This window comes from Nicotiana tabacum, chromosome 5 (assembly GCF_000715075.1).
Source record: "Nicotiana tabacum cultivar K326 chromosome 5, ASM71507v2, whole genome shotgun sequence".
Lineage (NCBI taxonomy): Eukaryota > Viridiplantae > Streptophyta > Magnoliopsida > Solanales > Solanaceae > Nicotiana > Nicotiana tabacum.
The window spans coordinates 95940253-95946818 of record NC_134084.1 but is presented as its reverse complement, the minus strand read 5'-3'; the positions used below and the strand labels follow the sequence as shown (position 1 = coordinate 95946818).

General features: G+C 31.1%; 1 long non-coding RNA gene across 1 annotated transcript; it reads left to right on the top strand.

The window, feature by feature from the left end:
* Positions 1-2825: 2825 nt before the first annotated feature.
* Positions 2826-3866, top strand: LOC107788294 (uncharacterized). The gene is made up of 4 exons (XR_001648583.2): positions 2826-2951; positions 3145-3201; positions 3303-3336; positions 3558-3866. It is a non-coding gene; the product is annotated as an uncharacterized LOC107788294 (long non-coding RNA).
* Positions 3867-6566: the final 2700 nt, after the last annotated feature.

The window sequence follows — 6566 nt, the reverse complement described above, 5'->3', positions numbered from 1 at the left end:
AATAATGTTTTTCCTCTTGTCAAAGCTTATTGATATGTTTCAAACGATGTTTTAATATTTGGAATGATATTGTTGAACTTTTGTTAAATTTTGTTTATTAATATATTGTGTTTATTACGTAATTGAAGATCTTATGCTACAGTTGCCTATGTGTTTCACTGTCAAAATTTGATTGTATTTCTTAATAGGCTTTATATGAATTATTGTGACTAATAATGCTTGTGGAAATTTTTTAATTAGTAGCAATGAATTTTTAAATTTGTAGCTAAACATATATATTGCAACATAATAAAAACGTAGCTATATATTTTTTTTATTTCATAGCAAAAATGAAGAAAATTTATTGCTATGATTTTATGCTTCATGGCAAAAGAGAATGGAATATTAGCTATGGGTTTTTCAATTTGTAGCTAAACATATACTCCTACAATAGCCACGTATCAAGAACATGGCTATTCATTTTCACTTTTCGTAGCAAATGATGAAAATCATTCGCTATAGTATATATTTCTTGGTTAAAAGTATGGAATATTAGCTACAATATGAAAAGGTTTATGGCAAATACTTCAATTCATAGCTACGGAGTTTTTACATTGTAGCTAAACATGAGTACTATTGCCACGAGACTAAGCTCTAGAAATAGCCACAAAATTTGGGTTTGCATAGCAAATAAATTAAATCTTTTGCTACAACACAACAATTCGTGGCTACAATATGAAGATAACTACAAATTTGTTCATCGTGGCAAAAGAATAAAATCACTTGCTATAAGTATATTTTTTGTAGCAAAAACCTTTTACCATCATCGCTACAACATAAAAAATTTCCGTAGCAATAAGTATTAATCCTTAGCCACAGATCATATAAAGTCTGTAGCTGAGTTTTAGCTACGCTACATTTTGCTACAAATGCTACGGAAAATAATATTGTGGCTAAAGTGTTTTGCCATGAAAATTTTCATATTTAGCTACAATGTTTTTCATAGCTATAAATGTGTAATGTTGTAGTGAATGCATGGATTGTAATGTAGAGATTATTTTTTGTTAAATGTTCACTTTATTTTAGTTATAGAATGTGTAATTTAAAATAAATGTGAGGGCTTTGTAATCATATGATTGTTTAACCCATGTATTACAAATACATGTATTAGTTATTCCATATTCTACCTTGCATAGTAAAACATAGATTTATTATATAACTTATCTATGTATTATTTATACTACCAGTGGAAAAAGCAACCAAACATAACATTAGTTAAACTGACTTTTGTACAAAATAACTAAAGGCTACCAAACATGGTATTCAGTTATGTTACTCCTAATACATGAATAACTTACCTTGTAACCTGCTACCAAACAAATCCTAAAGGTTTTGAAAGGACAATTATGTCTTTGTACATGCTTATTCATGTATTAGAAGTTAGAACTTAGGGGTCGTTTGGTTGCCGGTTAGAGTTATGCTGGTATTAGTTATATATGTATTAGTTATGCAGATATTAGTTGCGTATGTATCGGTTATGAAGGAATAAGTAATGCAGGGATTAGTTATGCATGTATTAGTTATGCAGGGATAATTTATGCAATATTGAGTTATGTTGGAAATAGTTATGCGGTAGTTATATAAGGATTAGTAATATAAATAATGTGAGTGTTATTTATTATTAGCTTACTTTATTTTATTAAAATTGTTAGTATAGTTTAAATATTTTTTTTAAGCAAAAAAATACAAGTTTGAATAAAGGGTATATATTCTTGTCATTTTGTGTTTTGATACAAGTATTACTAATACGTGTATAAGTTATTCCACCTTCTACCTTGCATAAATAATACATATATTTACTTATAACTTATACATGTATTAGTTATGCAGAAAAGAGAAACATGAACCAAACATTATATTAGCAATGCTACATTTTATGTGGAAAAGAGGAAAAACAACCAAATAATGTATAACTTATGCTAGCTTCTATGTGGAGATTATTTTTTCCCCTTCTTTTAACCAAACAATGTATAAAGTTTTCCTAGTCTTAATACATGGATAACTCCTTTCTAACCGGCTACCAAACGACCCCTTATAGTATTGCTAATGTCATAATTTGCTATATATAAAGAATAATATTGAATATGGTGTATAATTAATACGGATATTAATTATACATAGGTTGAAAAATACTAGCAGATTAATAATATCAAAACTAATACATATATTTGTTTTCCTAATACATCCAACCAAATGACCCCCGAGTGTCGTATATTAAGTTTCGTAATTTTCTTGCTCTTGTCACAGAAACCACACATATTCTATAAGCTCTCATGATTAATTTTTACGCCTTAGTTAACAATATTATCAATAGTTTAAAAAAGGACAAATTTTGAAATTTAAATGAGTAAAAAGTACATTTTTTCCACATCAATTAAATGTTTTCCTTTTGCACTATCTCAAAATAGTTTTCACTTTCTTTACTAGATAAGACCTCCTAGGTACTTTGACTCTTCTTAGTACAAAGTTATTTCTCTTTTTAATTCCTTGTGATATAACTTAAAGTCTTAAACCATTCAAGTGAATTAAGCTCTTGCCTGTCCAAACGAACAACAAAAACAACAATGATTAAAGGAAAAAGAAGAAGGACAAGGATCTAAAAGTAATTTTACAGAACCTAAAGTTTGGCAATATATTATAATGTTGCTATCAGATATATACTGTTTAACATATTGCACCCTCCCCCATGCAGAGAAGAGAGAACAATATGATATACCAATAAAATTCTCAAACGTCATATATAGACAAACCACTAATAACTGCCTATAAATTCTTCAGCCAGCTATCTCACCTCCCACTTCCCACTTTGGTCAATTATTTTGTAGCGACAGAGAAACAAAATGGAAAGGAAGCCTAGTATTGTAATACTACTCCATCTTATTCTATTAATGGTTCTTCTTGTTTCAACCCACGTAAGTTCCTATTCCTCTTTTTTTGTTTATTTTTTATTTTTTATATCAATTCCTTTTGGTTACTAATGACAACCAAAATAGAGTTTAAAAGGAGTGACATATGTATAGCGAACTCAATTTATTTGAGATTGAGACATAGTAATAATAGTGTGGTTGTTGGTGACATTACATGCCTTACATTAATGTTTCGCAGGCAAGTATAGCAGAGCCTCCAGCACCTTAGGCTCAACCTCCCAATACTTTTCCTATGGTAAGAATTGCTAGGAGAAAGAGCAATTTGAATTCTACTTCTTTTTTCATCCTAATTATTAAGTTGCTAATCCTTACGTCTTTAATTGCCATTTTTTCTAGTATGGTATCACTCCTGGTAGCCTCCATCCTCAAGGTATGAGAATTCTGTTGCACGCCTAATTTTTTTTAGAGTTTAAGCTCTATGTATTCACGAAATAAAAAATATTTACACAATTAATTCACTTATTACAAATGCTCAACCCGTTAAAATTTGGGCGAGTTTTAAACATCTGGGTCATTTTTACTTCCCTAAGATGAAATAAGTGGTTAGAGATGACTGAGGCAATTCTTTTTTGTGTCTGTATAAATTTGCAGAGTGTGGAGCGAGGTGTATGTACAGATGTTCAAAGACAGCATTCAAGAAACCATGCATGTTTTTCTGTCAAAAATGCTGTGCGAAGTGCCTTTGTGTGCCTCCAGGAACCTATGGAAACAAGCAATTTTGCCCTTGCTACAATAACTGGAAGACCAAGAGAGGAGGCCCTAAATGTCCTTAATTAATTTTCCTCCTAATTAAGTTCCTAAATGGGTGTGTGCATTCCTTAATGTAGTCATAAATTCTGTTAGCCCAACATGATTGAAAGTCATTATCGAAATGAAATCAGTCAATATGGATTATGGACCAGTGCTGAACATAACATTGCGTTAAGTTTGGGTTTGGTCTTACCACTGTTCATGTACGAATTCAGCATTTAAACTTTGTGGATTCAACCTATGTTTTCTATGTTTACCTATATTCTCTATGATTCTTAATTTTTAATAAATATCTAGATTTTTCTTACAAATTATGTAGATTACTCACTCCCACCCTATTATTAGTGCTTTTAATTAAGGGATTCAATTACATTCTTTCCTCTCTTTTTTTCCCTCTCCTCTTCTCTCTCCTTTTTCTTTACATCAAAAATCCCTTAATCTATGCCCAGAATCTCCACCTTCTCTCTTTCCACCATTGCCGATTGTAGACAATAAATTTGCGTCGAGAAAATAAAATCAAGACCGAAAATACTGCAACAATCGTAGTATTCTATTTCAAATATGTGAGTGTACAATCTCTATGAATCCTCTAATTCTTCTTTCCAATAGTAAACAAATTCAAGGGCCTCTGAGCTTGATCTTGAATATGTAGTTGTTGCTACGAATGATGATCTCGAATTCAACTAGCACGAACTTTGATTTGAACTCGTACTCCTTGAATCTTGATTTGTTCTTCGTTCTTGAGCTTGAACTTGATTTCTTGAACGCAAGACTTGTAGAGAAATTTGCAGTGTTTGATCCACGAGCTCTCTCTTGCTTCTTGTTATAACTTCTGGTATTTTTTCTAGGTTATGAAGACTCATATTTATAATTGTGGGAGGGAAGAGTTATGATAAGAACAAACTCTTTCCGACCAATCAAATTGAAGTGCGACAAGGCCGCATTTGATTGGCCAGAACATGCCACTTGCACACATGGCTCAGTTTCATTGACCTTTTAATGTGACTTGGCATGCCTTGTCATTTTGACACGTGGCATGATCCTATTGGCTCTTCTATTTGACTTGGCATGCCACGTCATTTCACGCGTGGCACCAAACTGGGCCTCTAGGAAGATGATATCTTGGGCCTAATGAAGTGGGATCATCATTTGTAGCCTAATTATGTTGGGCTTATTTATATAATTAACTCAATTATATTAGTTCATAATATTTATTTGGACTAGTATATTTAAAATATGGTCCAAATTATTTATTGAATTTAAACTCAATAAATTTTACATGCCTACACCGACAACTTTATATTATTAAAAAATCATCAATTGCATCATTCTTTTGCTGGGAGACTGGACAACACTGAAAATGAAGAAATATTCAGGAATTGTATGATAATTGTCTGATAAATGTATCATAATTGCATTTGAATTGTATCAGATACATCAATGCTTAAAACATAATTGTATCATATTTGTATCACAATTGTATCTATATGGTATATTAATATCCAAAATAATACACGATACAATACTAATAAAATAATATATAATTATCATATATTTGTGATGCAAAATGTGAAATTCGTCACAAACTCACAGCTGCTCGATCGTAATAATATGCAATGAATATACAATTATCATACATTTGTAATATAATTCCTTCACCAATTATGATACATATACAATTATAATACAATCGTGATACATTTCTGAAAAATTGTGATACAATTATGATCTTCATCTTCTTCAAATTTCATCCACAACTCTATATTAAAAATCTATTATAATTGTATTAGTATTGTATCAAGTATTGTTTTGGGTATTGAAGTATCATATACAAGTCACATAGAATAAAAATTTGGAAAGAAATAAAACAAGATTCATAACTTACCCACAACTTGATTCTAAAGCAGTATTCCGAATTTTGTCTGCATTATATCAATAAGAACGAGAGATTTTGGGTGATTAGTAAGAAAGAGGAAATTGGGTTTGAAAAGCTTTGGAAAAGGAAAAGAATCGATAATTTTGGGGGGATAACAGTGACTAGAAAGTCACGGGTTCGAGTCATGGCATAGCTGCCATATGACCAAGAGGTCACGAGTTCGAGCCGTGGAAACAGTCTCTTGTAGAAATGTAGGGTAAGGCTGCATACGATAGACTCTTGTGGTCCGGCCCTTCCCCGGACCCCGCACATAGCGGGAGCTTAGTGCACAGGACTGCCATGAAACAATGGTTATAAAAAATTAAGAGAGATTTTGCGTGATTGTTAAGAAAGAGAGAAAATATTTTTGAAATCATTTGGAAAAGGAATAGAATCTTAAATGTAGGGATATTGGAAATGGGGGGTTGGGTATCATGGAACTAATAGGCTAAATTTAAGGGATCTTGAATTTTCTTCTTTTTATGATTTTGTATATAATTTGTAAATATGGATATACAAAGTAATTAATAAGGAAGCTAAATAAAAGAGGTAAATAGGTTTTTATTATAGTATATCTAGGTTAAAATCCCTTAATGTTTTTAGCATTAAACTCATTATATTTGTAAAGTAACCTTGTTTATATCTACTCTTTGTTGTAACTATAGTGAACTCTTATACATAAATTTATGTTCCGCTTTGAATAATATGATGGTGGATCCGTCGCTGCCACTACTAGGTTACTACTCCCTCCCGTCCACAATAAGTGACTAATTTGCTTTTTTATTTTGGTCCAAAATAAGTGTCCATTTATATAATCAAGAAAAAATTCAATTTATTTTTCTAAAATTACTCTTATGTACGTATCCCTAAAATATCATTTACTCCTCACATTTGAGAAGAGAAGTAAGTGCTACTATTACTATGGTGCAACATTT